Genomic DNA, 12,669 nt, shown 5'->3' with positions numbered 1-12,669 from the left:
AGTTTAAAAGTCTTGAAGGGAGCTAAAAGTCATCCTAATAAAAGGTATCTGAGATTCGCAAGTAGATGGAGTCTATAGCTAATGATGCGTCATTTGTACGACTTACGGGCTAATGAAAGAGTTCAAAGAGGGAAAAGCAAATCCTTGGGAGGTTGATAAGCACATTGAAAACAATAAGGAGTACTTAAAGATGACTGATGGCGATGCTAATGAAGATGATGAAGAGGCTGAGGACGAGGATGATGACGATGATAATGCTAATGGTGGCGATCAAAATGAAGAACTAGCTGGAAACTTGGCCAAGTGATTATTTAGTAGTATAGAATTTACGTTTTGAATCGCCAAGACTCTGTTTGATAACTTGGTGGCATCTTTGGGGGATATCTGTTTTGTTAGACTTTTTTGGGGATATTTTGTTGACTGTTTTCAGTCTTCCTTCTTTGTACATTTTTTAACTGCTTTAATATGAAGATTTCTTATCTCGTATTATCTCATTCATGTTAGCCTTTTGCATTCGGATGACATATGTATAAGTAAACTTATGTTTGGATTTTGTAACAAGAAAACTTATGGGCTATGTAGTGAATGTTCGGTCAAAAGGGAAGTTTCATTAGAGCTAAAAGTGGTATAATTTGAGATGGGTGACGTTCTAACTGTTGTTCAATTCGCGTCCATATTTGTCCGTAAGTTTGCACGCTCATTGACCGATCACTTCTCGAATGTAGTACAAGCCTTCCCATGTGATCCAAGCTTTCTTGCCCTGACTTCTTTCGTATTTTGGAAACCTTGGCCGAGATTGATCATATATATTCCTGTTGTCTAGCAAACGACCTTGACTTTGACCTCGACTTCGCGGTCTACGCTCGAAGCGATGTTCCTTATCAAATCTGGGTTTCTCATCTTTTTGAAGAGTCGATCGACCATGCTCGTCCTCTTCCCATTTGACTTGAGCCCATACTCAGGCTAGTACATCTTTCATTTCATGCATGGGAACTCTCTCAGCTCCTTACAAAATTCATCGGGGGGAGCAATCCCTTCCAAAAAGTCATAATGGTTGTTTCCATGTTGCAATTGGGGATTAGTAATTTCTCAACATTAAAATGGCCTATGTACAACTAGAGTGGCTCGTCCGACCCCAGTTTGATTTTATAAAAGTTGTTGATTATTTTTGGCAGTTGCCGATTGCTAGCAAATTGCTCAACGAACAAGTCTATCAGTTGAGCAAAAGAGGAGATGGAGCAATTGGCCAGATTGATGAACTATTATCGTGTTGCCGAACCCCTTTACACATGCATACCTCGCGAGATTATCTCGATATGGCAATGGTGAGAAGCCTTTATTGGTATTGGGCGATGCGATCATCTGGATTGGTCTTTTGGTCGAACGATTTCATATTAGGAAGGTGAAATTTCCATGGCATTTCCACTAAGAAGATGTTAGATGTGGCCAACAAAAAAGGAATCACCATAGCTGTTCGACAAGCTTTTCCTAATTGGTGTTGGAATTCAGGTGTCATCGAAGAAAGGTTTCTACCTCAGTTATTCTTTTGGATTCATTAGATTATGCTACAGGGCCCGTTGAATAAGAGCCCAACACTTGTAGTAGATATATATTAGACGTTTGTCAGATTGAATGGAGGAGGTGGATGAGTGAGTGGGGTTGACTATGGACTGGCTTGTTGGTTCGACATTGGGACATGTGGAGCGCTAGATAGTAGGAGGCTAGGGTGACATGAGGGTTTGCCCAAAGTGGGCCAGTCGAGCGGTTGCATGGAGCCTATGTCACGCTAAAGTGGACTTGTGAAACCTGAGGGGGTGTGGATAGCTGAGCCATCGGCTTCTCCACCTTTCATCAAAGCACGATGTTCTCTGCATGCATGGATGCTCTCTCTGCTCTTACTGTGACACCTTTCTCTGCCATTTGTGCCTTGAGAGTGGCTAGTTGGGCCGAAAAGTCATTTTGATTGTTGACAGACATGCTGATGTCGTTCGTGAAAGAATAGCGTGAGCTTGTCAAATGATTGTCGACGCCCTATAGTGGGCACCAAATTGTAGACTCGAAAGTCTGCAATCAATGAAATGTCGAAGGAGACCTTCGATAATCCTGCAAGATCACACCAAATGTAGATCGTGACGCTTGGACATCGGACTGGTGTTGACCGAAAAAGCTCTGACGGTCAAGTCAGTCGCCAGTAGGGGAATTTGTAATGAGAGAAGTGAAAGGCATTTAGAGTAAGAAGAAGATAGTTATACATTGAGTAGTTGAGAGTGTTAATGAAGTTGAGACCTAGTGTATTTATAATACGCTCGGTCATGTGACCTGCACGTGTCGATTGTGCTGGTAGGCCTTGGGTTTTGATTGGGCCCAATAGTCTTTGAGGAGCTTTCTGGTCTAGTGAAACCTTTGTAGAATAGATGGGCCCTTTTGTCTTGAGCGGGCTTTAGACTCTCATGGTCTAGTTGCCAATTGACTTGGGCATTGGGTCTACCGAGCTCGACTTAGACTCTTGTGGGTCTATTGTCGGTTGGCTTGCCAAGCTTGACTTAGATTCTCGCGAGTTCAGTGTCGGTTGGATCTTAGGTTTACCAAGCTCAACTTAGACTCTTGTGGGTCCATTGTTGGCTGGATCTTGAGCCTTATAGTGTAGATTTATAGGTGGACAGTTTCTCGCCCATGCATATATAATGGACCACATGTTCAGAGAAGTGCTAAACATTGTATACATGTCATTTATTTTTTAAATTTAGGCTCCACAGGGAAATTCTACCAGAACCCCACACCCTCTCCAAATATCCATCATCTCAGAGGCGGTTCTCAGATAACTCACCACCGCATTCAATGTTGAAATATTTTCAAAATAATAAAGAAATTTTTACATTGGTAGTTTCATGCCAATGGACACAACTCTTCTCTTACAACTTTTCTTGAACACAACCCTTCACAAGAGGTGTGTTTCTTTTTACAAGAGATGTCTTTCTTTTAGACACAACCTTTCACCAAAAAGGTGTGTTTCTTTTTGGACACAACCTTTCACCAAAAGGTGTGTTATTCTCTATAAATACATCATTCCAAGACATTCAATTATCAATCTAAAAATCATCTCAGAAACTCTTAAACTTGGATTCTAGCCTTACAAAATAGAATTCCAAGCACTTGTTAAAGTTCTGTTTTTCTTAGTCATTCTTGGGTGTTCTTCCTTTGTGCAAAGGTCGAACATCAAAACGTTAAATACGTGGTGCTTCATTGTATCTTGGAAGTGTGTTTGCTGCTATCCTGTGCACACCAAAGTGGTGGAGGCAAATAATACTTTAAGGAAAGCGTTAATCCGTGCCTTGAAGCAAAATCTAAATTGTCAAAAATTCTCCAACATTCTACATTGCTGAAAATTCTCCAACAATCTTAAAGTGTTATCTCTATGGCTGGTTCATTGAGAGAATTTACTTCAGATTTTGTCAAATTAGAGAGGTTTGATGGCTCTAATTTTCATCGTTGGCAAAAGAAGATGCATTTCCTTTTGGCAAGTCTGAAAGTTGTGTACGTACTCACCACCACAAAGCCAACACAAGGAGATGAAGAAACCGTGGAGCAAACTCGTACAAGACTCAAATGGGAGCAAGATGACTACATATGCAAGGGCCACATTTGCAATTCAATGTCCAATGCTCTATTCGACATCTATCAAAGCAAGGATACCGCCAATGAATTATGGGATGCATTGGAAACTAAGTATCTTAACGAAGATGCTACAAGTAAGAAGTTTCTTGTTGGTAAATTCATGAATTATAAAATGGTAGATGGTAGATCTATTATGGAATAATTTCATGAGATTATGCATATTCTTAACCAATTCACTCAACACAACATGAATATGGATGAGTCCATTTCAGTTTCTTCCATCATAGAAAAACTCCCTCCATCATGGAAAGATGTCAAGAAATCCTTAAAACACAAAGAGGATGACATGAATTTGGATCAACTTGGGCAACATCTCCAAGTTGAAGAGGCTTTTTGAAGCAACCAAAATGGAATTGAAGAACATTCTTCAAAGGTTCATATGATGGAAGAAAGCCAAAACTCAAAGCAAGACACATCACTCAAGGATGGAAACAAGAAAAGGAAGAATAATGCCAAGTTCAAAAAGAACAAGAAGCTGCTCAAGGGTACATGTTTCCATTGTGGGAAAAGTGGTCATTTCAAGAAGGATTGCTATAGCTTCAAAAAGAAGCAAGAAGAAAAGAAGCCAAAAGATAACAACTTTGTGGCTATGATTTCTGAAATCAATTCTATTGAGGATGACACAAATTGGTGGATAGATTCTGGGGCAACTAGGCATGTTTGCAAAAACAAGTCTATGTTCTCTAAATATGTGCCGGTAAAGGATATCAATGTGATTTACATGGGCAACTCCACTGCCGCTGCAATCAAAGGCAAGGGTGAAGTTATTCTAGAATTCATAAGTGGCAAGACTTTAACCCTCATGAATGTGTACCATGTTCCTTCCATTAGGAAGAATCTTGTTTCCGGTAGTTTACTTAGCAAGCATGGTTTCAAGCTTGTATTTGAGTCCGATAAGTTTGTATTATCAAAGGGTGGTGTCTTGTGGGAAAGGGTTATTTGTATGAGGGGATGTTTAATCTTAATATTAATAAGAATATTGCTTCTCTTTATATGGTTGATTCATTATCTTTATGGCATAATCGTTTAGGACATATAAATGTTACTAAACTAAATAGTATGGCTAACATGGAATTAATTCCTACATGCACTAATGATATGAATGAAAAATGTAGTATTTGCATGAAAACAAAAATAACAAGAAAGCCTTTTTCTAAAGTAAATAGAATATCTACTTTACTTGAATTAGTGCATAGTGATGTATGTGATTTACATGGTAATCCTACAAGAGGTGGTACAAATTTTGTTACATTTATTGATGATTTTTCTAGATATTGCTATGTTTATTTAATGCATACAAAAGATGAAGTCTTTGAAAAATTTAAGATTTTTAAGGCAGAAGTTGAGAATCAACTTGGCACTAAAATAAAATGTCTAAGGTCAGATAGAGGAGGTGAATATCAATTCCCTTCTTATTGTGAATCAATTGGATTGATTCATGAGACTTCCACGGCTTATACACCACAACAAAATGGTGTGGCCGAAAGAAAAAATCGGACCTTGGTTGAAATGGTTAATGCCATGTTATCTAATTCCAGACTAAGTAATGGCTATTGGGAGGAAGCTTTATTAACAGCTTGTCATATTTTAAATAGGGTCCCTTTAAAAAGGACTATTATAACCCCATATGAGCTATGGAAGAAAAGAAAGTCAAATTTAAAATATCTAAAGGTGTGGGGGTGTAGAGCCATTGTTAGGCTACCTCAACCTAAGATAAAGAAATTCGGAGAAAAAGGAATTGAATGTATATTCTTTGGATATGCCGAACATAGTAATGCATATAGATTTTTGGTAATTGAACCAAATGATTCCATTAATGTGAATAATGTAATTGAATCAAGAGATGCATTCTTTTACGAGGAAAGATGCACAACGCTACAAAAATGTAATGGAACTAGTGAATTGGATGAAATAACATCAGCACCACTTAATTTAAGTGATGAATCATTTAATAATGAAAGTGGTGGAAGCTCTCAACCTATACAACCTATTTTAGATAGGAAAAGCAAAAGAGCTAGAGTAGCTAAGTCTTTTGGACCGAATTTCATTGTCTATTTAGTAGAAGGTTCTAGAGATACACTCTCTAGACAAATAGCGGTTTCTCAAAATATAGAACCGGATCCTCTCACCTAGAAGGAAGCTATGAAATCTCAAGACGCTGCTTTTTGGAAAGAAGCAATTAATGATGAAATAGAATCAATTATGGGCAACAAGACTTGGAAATTAGTCGATTTACCTAAGGGTTCAATACCAATAGGTTGTAAATGGATCTTCAAAAAGAAAATGAAGATAGATGGAACTATAGATAAGTTCAAGACAAGATTAGTAGCCAAAGGTTTCACACAAAAGGAAGGCATAGACTACTTTGACACCTATGCTCCCGTTGCTAGAATAGCAACTATAAGAGCCTTGATAGCCTTAGCATCAATTTATAAATTTCCAATTCATCAAATGGATGTCAAAATGGCATTCCTAAATGGTGAGTTGGAAGAGGAAGTTTACATGGAACAACCTAAGGGATTTGTTATGCACGGTCAAGAATCTAAAGTATGTAAATTGATTAAGTCATTGTATGGACTTAAACAAGCTCCAAAACAATGGCATGTAAAGTTTGACCAAGTTATATTGTCAAATGGATATCGGATACATGAATCCAACAAGTGTGTATATAGCAAATTCACTAAATGTAGAGGCGTAATTATTTGCCTTTACGTTGATAACATGATAATTTTTGGTACCGATCTTGAAAGTATTGAAAATGCCAAGAAATTTTTAGCATCAAAGTTTGCTATGAAAGACATGGGTGATGTAGATGTGATTTTGAGTATTAAAATCTTGAGAAATCAAGATGGAATAATTTTAACCCAATCACATTATATTGAGAAAATTCTTAAAATATTCAATCATTTTGATTGTAACCCTGTGAACACACCTTATGATCCAAACTTGAAGTTGTATACTAATACTGGAAGAGCAATCAATCAACTAGAATATGCTAGAGTGATTGGATGCTTAATGTATGTCATGACATCAACGAGGCCTGATATTGCTTTTGCTGTGGGCAAGCTTAGTAGGTATACATCTAATCCTAACAATATCCATTGGCAAGCTGTGTATAGAGTTCTAAAATATTTAAAGAACACTATGAATTATGGAATCCATTACTGTGGTTATCCAACAGTTTTGGAAGGATACACAGATGCTAGTTGGATCACCGAGCTTGATGATCATACATCTACTAGTGGATGGATTTTCACTCTTGGTGAAGGAGCTATAGCATGGGGCTCAAAGAAGCAAACATGTATAACAGATTCGACTATGACATCAGAATTTGTAGCTTTAACTTCTTGTGGTAAAGAAGCTGAATGATTAAGGAATTTGTGCCTGTTTGGCACAGCGGACCGGAAAGCGGATCCGCTAACGGTCCAGCTTTGTTGAACCCTGTGCCAAACAGCACAGCGGGAGAAGCGGATCAACTGGCATGACGCCAGTGGATCCGCTAGCATCTCAGAAGCTCCAGATAGGAGCTTCTGGGATGGTGTCCATAGCATTTTTTCTTTTTACATTTTTTTAATCATGGGACCCACATATAATAATGCTTTTGTCCTTTAGAAATTAATGTGAGCCCACTGTTATTATACTTTATAATATATACGGTTAGTTGAATAATAAATATTTAATATACTACTGTTAGTTTAACTTATATTTTGTAATTATAATTAATATTATAAATTAAATTTAATATTTATAAAAAAATGATTATATTTATTAGCTTAAAAAAATTATGAAAAATACAAAAAACAAAATTTTAAAATTTTAATTATGAAAAATATTGTAATACTTAAAATTATTTTTAATAGTTTTAATACATAAAATACAAAATATTAAAAAAATTAATTAATAATTAAAAACTAATATTATATTTATTAGATTAATTTTAGTTTGAATAAGAATTATATTTATTAGATTAATTTTGATATAAAAATTATAAAATCTAATATTATAAGACTTTAACTCAACAGTTTTTCCGTTAGCGTCAGTTTTTAATTCACCAAACACCTCACAGCATATTTCACAGCTTTAAGCTCAGCATATTTTTCACAGCATTTCCACTAGCATTGAAAACCAACTTTTCCGCTGTGCCAAACGGAGCCTTTATAATTAGAAATTCATATTTGGCCCAAACCAATGGCACCTATATCTTTACATTGTGATAATGAGGCAACACTATCAAGGGCCTATAGTGAAGTTTATAATGGCAAGTCTAGACATATTGGTTTGAGACAGAGTATAGTGAGACAATGGATCACAGATAGGGATGGCAACGGGTCGGATACCCTTCCAATTAGTGAATACCAAAACCGTTTCCATTTAAGGTACTCAATACCAAAACCGTTCCAAAACCGTTTAAAAAACCATTTAAATTTCCAAAACCGGAACCGTTCCATAACCATTTACCATCGGGTACCCGTTTACCATTTAACTTTTAAATTTTTTTTATTTTTTAATAAATGTATAATTCAATTTCTTAAAAAATAATATGACTTATCATGTTGTTCAAGTTTGAATGTATAATCTATAATTTTATTAGATTATTTTATTTAATATGCTTGATCATGTTAAATTTAGCATCATAATAATATATCTTTACATATATGATTTATAATGTTATTACTATAATTCACTTTTTTAATTAAACGGTTCGGGTACTGAAGCAACCGGCTTGAAAAAAACAATGAAGTCGCCACCAATTGATTTTTAGGATGCAATTGGACATCCGTTCTGGTCTACGAGAAAAATGGGCAAGGGGGTCTATTGAGTATGAGGAAGGTGTTAGGCACCCCACAACTCCCGAAAACGGTTACCTTTAAATGTTTTCCTATTTGAATCTAATTTGTTTTTGAAAATCCCATTTTGATGGGTCTTATTGGAATGTAAAAAATCCACTTGGAGTGGTTTGGAGAACAAGGTGCACGGGATCATTGGGGTCATTCCCGACTTGGCCAAGGATTGGATAAGGTAGCACTTGGAGTGGGTTTGGATATTTGGGAAGAAGGGACTCTTGAGGACTTGGTTGATGTACCAAAAGGGCCCACAATCAAGGAATATTCAATTTAAGTCTTACTCACAATTATGTTCTTCATGAGAAAAGAAAGAATCTATTTATGGCTCATTGAATGGGTCAAATATCTTTAAACCCACCGTTGAGTCCGTAAATAAATTCTCCTAATCCCTAAAAACACATTTGCTTTCAGGATCCACGAAATCCAAAATGTTTTCAATGAATGTCAATGGAACCCCAATATCTTGAAGGCTCTTTGGTATTTAAAGAAAACATAAGGATTCCATAATATAATCTTGATGTGTTTTATTAATGTGAGACGGCTTGGATTAATCCAATGACTAACGCGTTGCATTTATTTTCATGGCATTTAAACAATCCTAACATGCATCTAAGACATGGCATAATGTGAGAAATCAAAGTCCTAAGCATGCATTCTAATGCAATTATCATTCACAAAAATCATTTTCTAATGTCTATATGCTTCTAGCATCCTAGAATATCATGTATGCATTTTCTATTTTACATCCACTATTTTTGTTACACTATTACAAGACTTACATTTTACAATTATGTACAAAAGACAAATATAAAATATTATACAACAATTGGGATGTTGCCCACGAGACCCATTGCTCAAATCCGGCCCAAATCCTCTAAGTTGCCCTTCGGCCCATGCGGTCACAAGCCCGATCCAAGCCCAACAAACACAAACACAAACACAAGAATGGTCAAATGGGATCCAACGTCATAAAAACTCAAATCAAATTAAGTCCATATACATTATAAATATGCATACATAAACACATATATACAAATATACAAACTAGAATATATACATATACGAACACATATACAATCTATATATATATACACACACGCCGCATGCATGCATGCGCACACTCACCATATAATACACATATACATGCTCACAATATATATATACACAACACTGTATACATATATATATACATATATATATACACACGGACACAAACCCATATATATATACATTCACAGATACATGCTCAGATCAAAAAATAACAAAGGCCATGTTTCATTCAAGATCAACCATAGATATTCTAGCAACGCACGGACAAGTTAAAATCAAACTCAAATTAGTATATCACATACATGAGACAGAGTTTCGATCATTCATCATCACCAGATAATAAACACATACGCACGTACTCACACTATGAACCCGAACTAAGCATAATGACATAGAACTACACACACATGGGCATAACAAATATATTTTCAGAAACTTGCAGAAATGGATTCACAAGTATCTTCAGAAACGGTATTATCAAAAACATAGAGTTTGAGGAAGGATGAACATATGGGCAAGCTTTTTTACTGTCACAGACATGGAAGCTAACCAATACAAACTAGAATCAAGGCACAACAAAGAAATGAAATCAGATTCAGAGGGACGGATAACTACCTTCTTAGGAGGATGAAACCCGATTTACGTCTTAGCTCCTTCCGTCGGTCTTCTTCTCCCAACGGTCCCTTCTTCTTCAAGTTGAGTTGCTCTCCATTTTTCTTCTCTTCTCCCCCTTCCCCCTTTTTTTTTGTTCTTCTTTTCCACCCCTTTTTCTGTCGCCGCCTCCCCCCTCTTCTTCTTTTCTTTTTTTTTTATTTACCCAATTTCCCCCTACTTTTTCTCTCTTTCTCCCCTACCTTTTCTCTCCTTTTCTTCTCCTTTTCCACCGATTTCCTTCCCCTTTTTCTCCTCCCCTTTTTTTTTTACCTTTCCACCACTTTATCTTTTTTGTTTTTTTGTTTTTATATTTATATTTATATTTTTTTATAGTTTTGTATTTTTGGCCGGACGAAAACCGGTTACTACAGGTACCCTAAACCCGGCATCAAAAACCAAACCCGACCCTAAACCGTAATGGGTTTGAAAATCAAAACCAAAACCGTTTCCAAACCCTATAGGATCGGTTTTCGGATTTTAAATGGACCGGGTATCCTATGGATAATGCTTGGATCGGTTTTTTTTTCCATCCCTAATCACAGATGGTACCATAACAATAAATTTTGTAAGGTCAAGTCAAAATTTGGCTGATCCATTAACCAAAGATCTCGCAAGAGATATGGTGTGGAACCCTGGATTTCTAAGGACAAGATTTCTCCATCTGGGAACCCTGGATTCATAGGCTGAGAGTCATCAATCGCCTGTTCTGCTAAGTAATCTGCTATTGCACTTCCCTTCACTGCCTTCTGAGCAACATACAAAATATCGTATTCTGACAACAACATCTGCCATTTTGCAATCCTCCCCGAAAGAGATGGTTTTTCAAAAATATACTTGATTGGGTCCATCCTCGAGATTAACCAAGTAGTGTGATACAACATATATTGCCTGAGCCTATGCGCAACCCATGCCAATGAACAACAAGTCTTCTCCAACATGAAGTAGTTTGTCTCAGAACTAGTGAATTTCTTGCTCAAGTAGTAGATTGCATGCTCTATCCTCCCGGATGAATCATGTTGCCCTAACATACACCCCATCGAATTGTCCGACACAGTCAAGTAGAGAATAAGCGGGCTCCCAGCAATCGGAGGCATCAAGACCGGTGGATTTTGTAAATACTGTTTAATTCTCTCAAAGGCACTTTGACATTCATCATTCCATTCTGATGGGTTATTCTTCCGAAGTAACTTAAAAATTGGCTCACACGTAGTTGTCAACTGTGAAATGAACCTTGCAATGTAATTGAGTTTCCCTAAGAAACCTCTGACTTCTTTCTCGGTGCGAGGGGCCGGCATCTCTATAATCGCCTTCACTTTATCCGGGTCTGCTTCAATACCTCTCCTACTGACAATAAAACCCAACAACTTCCCTGAGGTTGCCCCAAATGTGCATTTCGAGGGATTCAACTTCAATTGGTGCCTTCTCAACCTCTTGAACAACTTCTCCAGGTTAATCACGTGATCTTCATCCTCCTTTGACTTAGCAATCATGTCATCCACATACACCTCAATCTCTTTATGCATCATATCATGAAACAGAGTAACCATGGCTCGCTGATAAGTAGCTCCCGCATTTTTGAGACCAAATGGCATGACTTTGTAACAAAAGGTACCCCATAAAGTGATGAAAGTAGTTTTCTCCTGATCTTCCGGTGCCATCTTAATCTGGTTATATCCTGAGAATCCATCCATGAAGGAGAACGCAAAATGTTTAGCAGTATTGTCTACTAATATGTCAATTTGGGGTAAAGGAAAGTCATCTTTCGGGCTCGCCCGATTAAGATCCCTGTAATCCATGCACATCCGAACCTTACCGTCTTTCTTTGGGACTGGTACGATATTTGCAACCCAATCAGGGTATTTTGCTACAGCAAGGAATCCTGCATCAAATTGCTTTTTTTCTTCATCTCTAATCTTCAAAAGCATTTCCGGCTTCAATCTTCTCAACTTTTGCTTCACTGGCAGACAATCTGGTTTTAATGGCAATTTATGGACCACTATGTTGGTATCAAGTCCTGGCATATCTTGATATGACCATGCAAAAACGTCCTGATATTCATGCAGCAAACCTATCAATCTTTTTCTATCTCCTCCTTCAAAAGCTGCACCAATCCTAACCTCCTTTTTCTGATCTTCAGTTCCCAAGTTAACAACCTCAGTTATTTCTTTATGCGGCTGAACTATCTTCTCCTCTTGGTTAACTTGCCTTAACATTTCTGGCGACATCTCAAATTCATCCTCAATGTCGGAATCAGATTCAACATTGTTAATGGGTGCCCCAAAATCTGGTCCATTCGGTTCATCTTTTTTATTATCATCAATTTCAGTCCTGTTAAAATGGAATGTGTGAGATTTGGATTTTTTAGAAGTGATGTGTGAGATAAGGTGAATAGATGTGAGAATTTTGAGCAAAGATTTTTATTTATGATAAGCATAGCAGAATCATC

At 37.0% G+C, this 12,669-nt stretch overlaps 1 pseudogene; it reads right to left on the bottom strand.

Moving 5' to 3' along the window:
* Window positions 1–12,436, bottom strand: part of LOC119988998 — a 49,745-nt pseudogene extending 37,309 nt beyond the window's left edge.
* Between the last annotated feature and the right edge of the window lie 233 nt (window positions 12,437–12,669).

Source organism: Tripterygium wilfordii, chromosome 21, assembly GCF_013401445.1.
Source record: "Tripterygium wilfordii isolate XIE 37 chromosome 21, ASM1340144v1, whole genome shotgun sequence".
In the NCBI taxonomy this organism is placed as follows: Eukaryota; Viridiplantae; Streptophyta; class Magnoliopsida; order Celastrales; family Celastraceae; genus Tripterygium; species Tripterygium wilfordii.
This window is presented reverse-complemented; position numbering and strand designations above follow the sequence as displayed.